Source organism: Euprymna scolopes, chromosome 3, assembly GCF_053919585.1.
Source record: "Euprymna scolopes isolate OS-2025 chromosome 3, ASM5391958v1, whole genome shotgun sequence".
NCBI lineage: Eukaryota > Metazoa > Mollusca > Cephalopoda > Sepiida > Sepiolidae > Euprymna > Euprymna scolopes.
The window spans coordinates 154,167,410-154,180,892 of NC_136484.1; positions in this window are offsets into that span (position 1 = coordinate 154,167,410).

Here is a 13,483-nt window from a genome sequence, read left to right on the forward strand (position 1 = left end):
TTTATTTAAAGTATTGGGGATATAGATATGTAATAATTACATATATCCAAAGTTATAAAGTAAAGTCTTTTTTATCTCTTAGTTGAGTGAACCATTTGAGGACAGTTTGGGAGCATTGCCAGAGTGGGATTTTTTTTCTCTTTTATCCGCGGTATAATTCTCTCTAAGATTGTCTTACTAACTAGTCCTTAATCAGAGCTTGAGGGGCAGATTAATCTTAACGAGGGGTCGTCTTGGAAATTTTCTTTATGGTCCTTCATTGTAAATACATATTTTAAACAGGCTTATCCGAAGTTGCATGATAAATCTGATCCTTAGAAGTGCATTTCTATCCAACAAGCCTGAATCCATATGAATGTGAGTTTTATCTGAAAGAATACGGAATACATTTTTATGCGCTTATTGTCAGTCTGTCCTAACTTTGATAATGATTGTTCACTATATCTCTGCTTATGTATAAAATGTACTTAGTATGTGTGCATTTGTGTGAGTTCGTTCCGCATGGATTACGAAACGGCTGAACCGATGTTTTTTTGGAAAATTCAAACAAATGCACTTTATTTGCCTGGCAGTTATCTATGATGTGCTTTGTATTGGAGCCGTACAATACGTATCGAAAATCAGTAATCGAAAAAGACGGAACAGTCCGATTTTGACCAAAGTGACCACCTTATACAGTCTAACATCACAAGTGCATTTCACAAGTTTTATGCGCGCAGAAGTAGAAGGGCTCGTTGTATAAGATAAACAATATTTTTATACGGCAAGGGCGGTTCGAAATTAAAAGATTCTTTTTTAAGCACTATTGAACGATGATACTTGACTTGTTCATTTTAAGCTTATTTCAATCCATTTTTCAAATAATTTGATGAAATCAATAGTAAGTTCTCTCTTGTAGAATTTAGATTTAAATGTATTATGAACTACGTCACTGCTAGGAAGTATGTGAAGCTACCTCGGGATGGGTCAACGACTAGAGCAAGCAATCAATCGATTTGATTAAAACATGTGTGATTTAACCGATTTTGATGACAATATTGACAGTATTTGAAGTGTGGATCATTCGTTGATCCTCAGTCAGTTTTGCTGCTAGTGTATATATATATATATATATATATATATATATATATATATATATATATATATACGCAAATTGGGGGGGACAAAAGGTAGCGAACCAGCCTTGGGATGAGTAAAGAAGACAAATTAGATGCGGAACAGAAGGAAATAAGGCTAGTGACGACATTTACCGAAGGACCTTTTGAAGCATATGAAAATCTAAAACGATTCAAGTGAACAGGAGATTCAGCTGATATTTATGCCAATACAATCCAAAGATTGGCTGGACTAGCATGATACCTAGGGATAGATCATTAGCCAAACTTGATTACTTACAGGATTCCAAGAGGATGTATTTATAGTTTTTAGACAGTTACCTCACGTAGAGGGAATGGACATTAGTAAACTAATACCAACTGCACGGATTTTAGTCAGCAAAAGAATTCGAGAGACAGAAGCAATGGCGTCGAATGCACAAAGCAATACACAGAGAAATTCAGAATCGTCAAGGATTCAGTGTTTCAGATACCACTTTATAAAAACTTGTAAGGAAGTACTTAGATTAAGGTGCTACAAATGTGAAAATATTGGCAACTTTGAAAGATATCGTCAAGGGCAAGGGGGGCTTTTGCAACAGATTAAAGACGAAATACTGGCCTATTCCGATAAGAGAAGTTGTGGCTAACTGTCTGGTAATGACTGCACTGCAAGAGTTTGAGAAGCTGGATAGCAACAGGTATTCTTTTACCATGAAAATTAAAAGTGTGTTACCATTGATGACAGTGTCTCAGGCCACAGAAGGGAAATTCAAACCGGATAACGTAACGTATAAACCGTTTTGTGGCGTGTCATACAGGGGAGGGGGTATAATAGATGTGTGTTATGAAAAGCTGAGGAAGTGGAGACAGTTGGTGAGAAGACTTCAAGATTGCCTAATTGTAGCCACGTGTAGCGAAAGAATTATGTCATTACCAGCTGGTATGCTATAAAGGAAAAATATATCATCTTACACGGCTTGGATTCGAACTGTATGTTGTGACGAAGATTATCACAGCTACTGTGTATACGGTGTTGAATAAAGGAAGATAAACTAAATAAGCTACTGATTCGTACATCAATGAAATAATGGTGGATGTAACCAAGATATACACAAAAGAAGTTGTGGAACATTTGAAATAACTTAGACTTAACAAAATTGTGGCAGAATATGCAGCATTGTAAAAAAAGGAATGACTATAATTATATTAATGTGACCAAATTAGTCGCTGTTATGAAAAGCATCAATTTAGCCAAAAGTTTTGCTATAAAATGGAAGTTGAGAAAAATTAAAATAGAAACCGATCCAGTCGCACTACGATGCAAGGTAAACTATGCAGTGGAAGAGGCTGGAATAATACGAGCAAAGAGTGCAGGAGAAATGATTGTAAAACGGAGATTAGGAATGCTTGGAGAGTTAGTAACTGAACTTAACTGTGAATGAAGGCAGTTTTGTGCTTCCAGAGAGAAACAAAGCAGATGTGTTACCACGGAAAAACAAAATGACGTTACTTGAGAAAGGTGTCCCGGTATGCTGTCTATGAATTAGGGAACTAGAAGAGCTGCATGGCATGCACCAAATGTGACTTGAAAAACATTATATTCGGTGCGGAAAGTTATTCACATATAAAATGGGAAGAAGTTCAAGAAGATGGTTAAGAATTGTGTTCTATGCCAATCGATTGATCCCGCCCCAAATAGATATAATCCTGGGGAAATTGGGACTTTGACAAATTGGATGAGGTTATCTATAGAAATAACACTATCGTTGAGGAGCCTGCCACTGAATGTACTGTGCGCTGGTAGACTGGTAGTAACGAAGAAGTTACATGGGGAATCGGAAAAGGTGGTGCTTGAACGAGGTCTAGTAAAGGAGGTGATAATGGACAATGGCATCGCTTTTTGCTCAGAAGTTTTCCGGGCGATGTTAAAAAAATTGAGAATAAGAAGCTATTACAATGCAGCCTATGGACCCGTGGCTGTAAACAAAAAAAGAGTGAACATAAAAAGCAAAAAAATATATACGAGTTAGTTTTACATTTTTAGCAAGTATATATCTCTAAAAGTGAGAATGTGTATGGGGACACTTTTCAACCTATATACTCAATGAATTTTTAATCTACAGGCTTAAAATTTGGTATATAGAATATGCAGATATGTAGAAACCTTTTTAATCGGTTTTCATTCTGAAAAAGGGTCAGACTTAGCAAATTGGTACGTGGGACCGTCGGATTTTTATCTATTTGTCAACTGTTTCATGATTGCACATGCACGATCAAGAAACATGACATCTTCTTTATGTTAAGAATAAAAAATTTTAAATACTTTGTAAATGTCGTTTCGAGCTTGTGTAATAGTTTGCCTACTTGACTCAATGATTTTAGGTTTTGGCTTCGATCTCAGCTCAGTATTTTTTAATACTTTCAATAAGCGGGCTGTTTAGAAAAAAGCATAACACTCGCATGCACATGCCTCAGTTTCTGTATAAATTAAAATATAAGATTTTAGAGACGAGGCAACACCGGGGGCTGACTAGTATTGCATAAAAAAGTATCACTTACGAGATCTAAATAACACAGATATGTCCTTAGCGGATATTCTTCACGTTTTTACTCTCAATATCATGAATTAACTATCACAATATATGTTGAGAAATATAAACCTAAAAATTTAATCGTTTTTATTGATTCCGGCTGCTGGCATTTCAGTTGATGATAAATCTATTCTCTAGAGATGATATTTTGAAGTCCGTTGGGATGAAATAACGAAATGATTTGGAGACAGTAAATCGTTTGAATAATAAAATGTAATATGATAACCCCTAATTTTATGCTACACGCATCTAGATTTTTTTATTACACGAAAGTTACCACTTATTAAAATATGGAAGCCATTCGAGGATAAATGTTAATGAGTGTGAGGTGGTTAGTAAGATCTATCATAATGATAAGTAGTGGTGGAAATTAGGTAGAATTTTATTATTTAAGAAGACGGCTACACAAGTTCTTATTTGCATTAGACTTGTAGTAGCTGTTGAGTTTTACATCATTGTCACCTGCGTTCAGTATATATATATATATATATATATATATATATATATATATATATATATATATATATATATATATATATTCTGAAATCATACGAATTAGTAGACAAGGGCGTTATAGTTTAATTTGTGCTGTAGACATAAGAATTTATACTTATTTGAAAGAATTACCAAGATAATAATTGTATACTCTGTCAGAAGTAAAATAATAATAACGAGGTGGGGCACCTTCTTGTAACAAATGTCGAGTACGGAGTAATCAGTCGACTTAAATCTTATTGAACAAATGTGAGATGACCTTGATCGATAAGTCAGTCCTACACAAACCGAAAGTCTAAGTAACCTCTATCAAGTCTTGCAAAGAAGTGAAACAGAACTATATTCAGTCAACTCCTAAACGTTGGTAGAAAATCAGAAAAAAATGGCATCTGGGTGAATTAAGACTTTAATTGTTTGTGTATCTCTCGCATAAACTTGCATTGACGCTGATTTAGGAAGCTTTGTAATTAGTGAATTAGGAAACACACACACACATACACACACACACACACACATATATATGTGTGTAAGTGTTATATATATATATATATATATATATATATATATATATATATATATATATATATATATATATATATAAACACAATAGATATATATGGTTCATTCCATGTCAAATCGACAAATTTGGGATGGCGGCACAAACCATGTCCGACACGGATTTTTTTTCAAATTTGCTACACTTATAGATCTCCATGAAAGGAATTGAATGGCACCTGTTTCACATTTCAAGGTCAAGGGGGTTCTGAGATATGACCTTGACCTTTTTTACAAAAATGTCAATTTTTCTCGAGAGGTGACTAACTTTAAAAGACGATATATCTGTTATTTATGGGCCTACAAAGTTCATTCATATATCATTTCAAAGAACTTGGCTAGATCTACAATTTTACTTGGGGATATTTTTTCAATGTCAAATTTTTAAAAAAGTTGACCTTAACCTCCATCTTTCTACCTGAATTATCTCAAAAAAGGTAATTTTATTTATTCCTTTTTGTAATTTTGACAAAAGATTTGTTTATCTTACGACAGTATATATTCCAAATTTCCTGGTGAATTTTCCACTAGAACAATTCCTACAAGTGTTTTAAAGAAGTGGGCTTAATTCAAAATAGCGGAATGTAGTACCTGCTACTTTGTATAAAAGCATTTTGATATTTCACAATATGATCATGTTTGATATCTTTGTAAAGCTATTTTAATGCTGATTAATATATACATAAAGATCATGGTCACAAAATCATTATAAAAAAATTTACGCTGATGAAACTGAATTTTCTTTATTTGTTTTTTTAATGCATCACAGATTTTGTTATGGAAAAAAGTCATATAATAAAAAAGTATTTTGAAAGGTGTTAAGGATTAATTAAATTATTACATAAAACATATGTGATCTTAATGGTGAACCATTTTTTCTCGATAATTGATATTCTAAATATACAAAAAGGCAATTTATGTTATTTAGTGGTATTTACCAATTTTAATGAAATTATAAAATTATAAATTATAACAATTTTTTTTTAATTATTTAATTTTTACTGGAATATTACGAAAACAGCCCCTAAAGTCCGTATTAATGAATTCGATATAACTCGAAGAAAAATGAATTTCTCGATCTACCGATGTTACTATTTAATTAAGCATTATTCATTTAATATTTTCACACAAAAAATTATAAGAGCAAAAATATATTTACTTTTTTTTTAAATTACAGATTTTGCATAATTTTTATATGCAAGATTTTAATGTGAAACTTTCGGCGTTACATAATTTTTATATAATTCGAACAATAATTAAAAAATTAATTTAAAAACAAGAATATTAAAAATAATTAAATTAAAAAAATATAAAAATTGATACAAACGTTCAGAATAGGAATGTATGGATGCACATCTGGGAAAAAAAGTAAAATGACACCCCTACCTCCTTTTAATATCATGACTTCATTTTGAAACAGCGTTTCGATTGGTTGTAATTTTGGGTTTTCGTATAATCGTGTTTACAAACCTTTATTTGTTACGTTTTGGCGAACGGCAGAATTACTTGCTTTGTGAGAACTGATTAAGTTATTTTTTGTACGAACAAGATGCTGAAGGACTGGATAAAACCGAAAGGTCATGTTTTATGGGGGGGTAACGATGCTGAAATAAATCCACATCACATTTTTATGTGTTACTTCTACTGATAGTTTAAAAATAAATATTCTTCATTTTATTTTTAGTATCAACAATAGAAAAGAGTAGCATTTTTTGGAATGCATATTAGCATAAAAGATTTCTGATTCTGATACCTCAAAGGTTTCGATTTCCAGATTCCGATTAACTGTCACAACACTAATTATAATCTGTGTTGCTTTATAAAAAGAAAAAACAAATGAAGAAAATTCAGTTTCATCAACAAAAATTTTTTACATCGATTTTGTGACCATGGTCAGAGGATATATTAATCAGCATTAAAATAGCTTTACACAGATATCAAACATGACCATATTGTGAAATATCAAAATGTTTTTATATGAAGTAGCAGGTACTACATTCCGCCATTTTGAATTAAGACCACTTCTTTAAAACGCTTGTAGACGTGGTTCTAGTTAAAACCCCACCAGGAAATTGGAATATATACTGCCATAAGATAAACAAATCTTTTGTCAAAATTACAAAGAAAATTAAAATGAACCTTCTTGAGATAATTCAGGTAAAATGTAAAGATCAAGGTCAACTTTTTTGACATTTGCACTTGTAAAAAATATCCCCAGATAAAATTGTAGATCTATCCAAGTACTTTGGAAGAATATATGAATGAACATTGTAGGCCTATAAATAATAGATATATGATATATCGTCTTTTAAAGTTGGTCACCTCTCGAGAAAAATTGACATTTTTGTAAAATAGGTCAAGGTCATATCTCAGAACCCCCTTGACCTTGAGGTGTGTAACAGGTGTCATTCAGTTCTTTTCATGGAGATCTATAAGTGTAGCAAATTTGAAAAAAATCCGTGTCGGACATGGTTTAACCTCTTGTCGATTTGACATGGAATGAGCCATATACATATATGTATATATAATTATACATATATCTATTTTTATATATATATATGTGTGTGTGTGTGTGTGTGTGTGTGTATGCATATATATATAAAATTGTATAATTCAATAAATTAAAATTTTTTCACGTGAAATGGTTAAATTTCAAATCCAAAGATTTTATCATTATATGTAAGACAAAGAATACATTTTAAATATTTCATCTCCTTATCTTATAGGATTTCGATGTCTACCATCGTTTTAGAGGAGAAAATATTAGCAAATAATTATAATGGTTTGCACCTTATTTGCTAAAACCAGTAAGACATGTAATTCATAATCATTGAAGCTCCTGGTTTGGAGCCGAGATTGAATGAAAGTCCTCTGAGAATTAATCTATCTCTTTTCAGGGAGACGTTGGTAAACGAAATCAATATTTTAATTCTTTTTATTTTTATTATTAGAGAATTAATTCTGTAATAGTTATTATATTGTACCCAATATATAGTAGTACCCCACCGGCGTAACTCGGTCGTATAATACACTTAAATATTGTATTATAATGCATGCATATTCATTGTTATAAAGCCGATACTCTATTGCTCATTATCATTATATCATACTAATATATAGTAGTGTTTTCAACAGTGTACACATATCTTTACTTGTATTCTACCACCTAGAATAGAAACCAAAATATATAGTTCCCCAGCCTCATTCGTTACAATCTGTTTTATGTTGCAACGCATACAACAACTAAACACTTACGTTGTAAAAGGTATATATGCGCATTTTCATTTACGCAAAAGAGCGCTTATGGTTGACTTACTCCTGCCAAATTCGAATGTTTTCCAATTTTGACTCCTTAATAGCTAGTTTTACTGACTAACAACCAAATCCAATCTGTTCCATACGTGCAAGCTTCCTATATATTAAGTTTTATGTGTGTGGACCAAAAATTGACAGAGGAGTTTAATAGAGAGCGTTTTTCAGATGGACAGATAAGGTTACTTTTATATAGAAATGGCGGTTAAACATATCTCTTTCTATATAAAAGACATGTGAAAATTAGTGCTCCTTTTTTCTTTAAATACTAATCGCTATTAATACATAACCCTACTTATACATAAAAGGCACCTTTTTGTGTGTCTGTGTGCAACAAAAATATGCCGCTATTTGAGTCACCGCGTCATATACAAGAGAGATCATTGAATAACAGGGATCAAGCTAACCGCCGACTTTTAGGGAAAATTTAACACAAATCTACTTTATTTGTCTAATAGTGTTCTTAGAAAGGCTTTGTATCAGAATGCTCTCAATAATTTTCGAAAATTGATGAGTGAAAACATCCGACTAAATAAGAGACCTATTTTGGCCAACGTTAACATCCTAACATCATAGGTACATTTCACTGGTTTTATTACCGCACGAGCAGAAGGGCAATAGGTTCGTTGCTAAGACAACGATGCGTTCAAAATGAATATTTCTGCTTAAAACACAATTAACCCATGATCAAAATTTCATTTTAAGGTGCTGTTTAGATCATTATATAAAAATAATTTGATAAAATCAACAATAGGTCCTCTACAGTGCAATGTACAATACACTATATTTTGGAGTAAGTCACTACATGGACGCTTGTAAAGCTTTCTCTGCGTACAATGTGAATAGCCCCTGGTTAGAGCAATCAATCAATTTGATTTAAAAAAATAGGCGATTTAATCGATATGGATGACAATAAAGGTATTGAAAATGTAAAACATTCCTTGATCCTTATTCAATACCGGACAACGTCGGGTCTCCTTGCTAGTTAATTCCTCATCGAACAGATACACTAATACTTAGTCAGATGAACGTTATCATAATAAAAGTCTGTACAAAATGTTAGCTAGATCGTTTCAGTAGTTTCTGAGAAAAAATGAGAGTAAATTTAGTATTGTGTTGGCTAATCCTTATTAATCACTGACTATGCATCAAACGGATGGAATAATACTTACTTCGGTGGTTCTTATCATAACGTTTCCCAGACAAAATTTCAACTAGATCGACCGAGTAATTCCCGAAAAAATGTCGAAAAGACAGACAGACAGACTAATAAATACATAATATCGATTATTAAACAGACTAACTATAAAACAGAAGTCTTTATGGTTTCTTTCCACAGTCTACATTTATTAGTTTCATGTGCTTTGTCTGTCTCAGCTCTTATATAGTCAGTTCTATCATTATTATTATTAGTAGTAGTAGTAGTAGTAGTAGTTGTAGTAGTAGTAGTAGTAGTAGTAGTAGTAGTAGTAAAAAATTATTATTAAGTAGTAAGGAGGTTAGTTTTCTAATGATTTTCTGCTTCCTGCAAGTGTTTCTCATTAACGTTTCCGTTCCTTTGTTTTTCATTAGAATAATTATAGCGTTAAAAACATAACTTAATTGAGTCAGTTGGATTAGGGTTTGATTATTTTAGTCCGCGATAAGTGCACTTTTATCAGCAAAATTCTATAGCAAGCCCGCATCTCCGCCCAGGTGTCTAGCAAACGTATTTCCTAAATTAATTTTAGATGCAGCCTCGTATCCCAATAGAAAGCTTTGCTCGTCGGTCGGGTAAACTAATATTTTAATGACTAAAGGTGTATATTGCATCAAGGCATTTCATTTTAGATGTGTCTTCGTATCACCATCATGGGCTCCGTATGTCAGGCTATGTATCAAAGATACTTTCTGGTTTGTCACAGTTGATTTTTTATATAGTTTCATCGCTAAAGGCTCAGATCAAATGGATGCATCTTATACATGCCACCAAGCTTCTCTACAAAGGAGTCCGTTTGTCGGTATCTCTGCCAGGCTTATATATAATATATCTCTGGGTTTGTCTGTCAATTCCAGTTTTCTGGGAAACTATTAGAAAAAATTGTATGGGCCTTTCTTATAAGTTGCAGCGAACATAGTATTATGGTATTCACTCGATGTATTGGTACGGATAAATAGGGATTAATACAGATTAGTTACAACCATCCCACAATTACTGTAGATGTTTTCTCGAAAACTATTCTGTGGACTTAGCTGAACCATTGTTTACGATAAATTGCAGCGAACTAAATATTGTAGTATCCGTTCGATACACAATTAGGGGCTTATACGGATTGGTATTTAATGTAAAAATGCGCACAAATTCAACCATATTCAACCATCAATTTGGCATAAAGAACTCGTTCCACGTCAATAAGCTATAAATTTTGTCGATTTTAAACAGAGCTAAAAATTCCAGTAAGTTTCTAATACACAGGATCACCATTTATAGCATCACTTCAAAAGCCGCCATTGATCAAGATCTCTCTAATTTTCTCTCTTCTGACCTGATGCAATGGGAAAAAAGTGTCTGGTTTTATTTTAATGCATCTAAATCCAAGCTTCTATCTTTTCATCATCAACGCTCTGACTCGCATCTGGTCCAAATTAAAATAGATGGCTCTCATCTTGAGGAAGCGCAATGTTTAGACAAGCCACTGGGACTGACGTTCACTCCTGATTTGAAATGAAAAACTTACATGAAATCCAGTGCCATGATAGCCACAAAAAAAGGTTGAATCATTCTATCGCGCCAGTTTATATTTCACTGCGCATTCAATCCTCTACCTGTATAAGAGTCAAGTGTGTCCTCTTGCTAGATCTGAGCAGGGGCTGGTCGAACAACCGATCCTGCATTAACCGAGTTCAAAATTGTCATTACAACTTAGTGTGTGATGCCCTTTTCTCTTCCCTGTAACCTCTTTGACACAGCAGAGATATTGCGAGCCTTCCTCTGCTCAGTCGTTATTGTCATGACAAATGCTTGTATAAGTTTCAATCTAAGGTCTACCCTTGCCAAACTTTAAAAAAAAACAACACCTGTCTAGCTACAACCACTATCAATAATGTACTTCGCTCTCTATTATATGTGCCAAATGCGGGAGTGCCTCAATGGTCTATCCTTGGACTTTTATTATTCCTAATATTCATAAATGAGCTCCCTGACAAAATCGTTTGTGAGATGGGTATATATGCTGAGGACACCACGCTCTATAACAGACACGACAGTAAAACAAATGAACACATATCTAAAGAAATGGCAGAAACACTAGAGGATGACTTCCGATCTGTAGTGGAATGGGGACAAAAATGGATGGTCGCATTCAATGCTGACAAGACTAAACTTGTTTCCTTTAATTATTACAAGAAACCTTCTCTACCACCAATAGCAATGGCCAAAGACTCTTTATCTGAAAGTACATCTTGAAAACTCCTCGGCCTAACGTTCACATGAAACATGAGTTAGAACAATTACATTGAGATTATTGCCAGGACCGCTACGAAGAAGGTAGGTAGGCTCTCTCTACCGTGCTAGAAAGCTACTAACGCCCGAAAGTATCCTGTACCTTTATAAGGCCACCATTCGCCCATGTATGCAGTGTTGTTGTCATATTTGGGCTGGTGCATCTGCTACTAGTCTCTAACTCCTGGACAAAAGTCAAAAGAAAATCGCCAACCTAATAGGTCTTGAACTGTCATCTAAGCTTCAGCCTCTGTCCCATCAACGAAATGTTGCATCCCTCTGCTTGTTATAAAAGTACTTTAACGGTGAATGCTGTGACGAACTGCAAGCTCTTGTACCCCTCGACGTAAATACCCTCGACAGACCCGACAAGCAGCTAAATCCCACCCTTTCACAGTAGAGATCCCTAGATGTATGAGAGCCGTCTACTCCAATATTTGCTTCCCCAGAACCGCTAGACTTTGGAATTCCCTTCCGGGGCCCTGCTTCCACAACTGTACTGACATGCAGAAGTTCCAGTGTAACGTGAACCGACATCTTGCTGCCCAACCTCCTCTACATAGTACCCCTGTAGCTTATGTCCCTGATAGTAGCCCCCTACATCAAAGTGGCGATGTGCCTTGTTTGGGATGAAAATGTTATAAAAAAAATTTAAAATGTAATAAAACATCTAAACACAGATTCTATGAACAAAGCTTTTTTCCTAGAAATATCCGCCGGTAGAACACTGTTCCGCTGACCTGCTTTCCAGCTTACTACGATATATCCGTCTTCAAGTCTAATGTGACCGAGTTCCTGTTCACCATAAAATAATCAAGTTATACCCAATTTCCACCCCTAACGACGCTGTTGTCTCGATGACTATCCGTACTTATTAATCTTTATCTTCGAATGACTCCCGGCATTGATAAATGGTGACTCTCTAGTAAGAAAAATTCCGCCCACCTGTCACACTAAAATGGAATAGCAATCATATGTTGACACGCGCCTTTCCTTTGGTGATTAAAGCTTAAGTTTGAGATACCTTTTTTGGCGGTCTGTCAAACTTAAGTTTGAAATACGGTAAACGCACGGATTGAATATTAGATTCGTCTTTACTTTAACTGACCTACTTATTTCAACGTTAATATCGCAATTAAGTTTCACGGATATATCTTTTGCAGAACTCGAACCAAATTGAATTCATTAATCTAATTTAAATTCTTCAGGTTTTCCAACTCTTCTTCTTCAGCTGCATCCACTTAGCGCCCCCTTCACCTGGGCGCTTTCCTGTTGCATACAAATTAAGTTGTAGACTCAGCTGTATACAAAGTATATGCGTGCACAAATTATCAACGCAATTTCTTAAAAACTCAGGAGAGAATACGTGATGTAAAATTTGTATTTGCCAAGAAATATGCATACACATTTCAAACTTTGTCATATCTTACTGCAGTCGGAATATATTTATCTCCTTCCCACGGCGGGAGGATGTAAGATAAAGGTCGGAAAATGAGATTTGTAGAGCCTAGAGGAAAAGCACTCTGGTCTGCAAAAGTTGTATGTTCGACTACGTTAGCATTGCGCGGTAAGAGCGCGTCAAACGAGTTGAAAATAATAAGAAAAGGGAAAGCCTGGGGGGGGGTCTCGTAGAAATACACAAAACCAGCAAAACAATCAACAGGGGAAAATCCGTTTTAAAAATGGGTACTTTTGTAGAATAGGAATCGTGTAATATTTTAAATTACATTAATTAAATGTTAAAGTTTTATTATTTGTTTGTTATTAACTTATTAGGTAAAAGTACACAAATAATTAAAAAAAAACACTCCATCTAATATTAAAATGGGTTTCGAAATAATAGCGTTATTATTATTATTATTATTATTATTATTATTATTATTATTTCGTATTCTGCATAGGTACCTAAAAATGGCCAAGACTCTACTGACATTTGTGTCGAGAGAAAATAT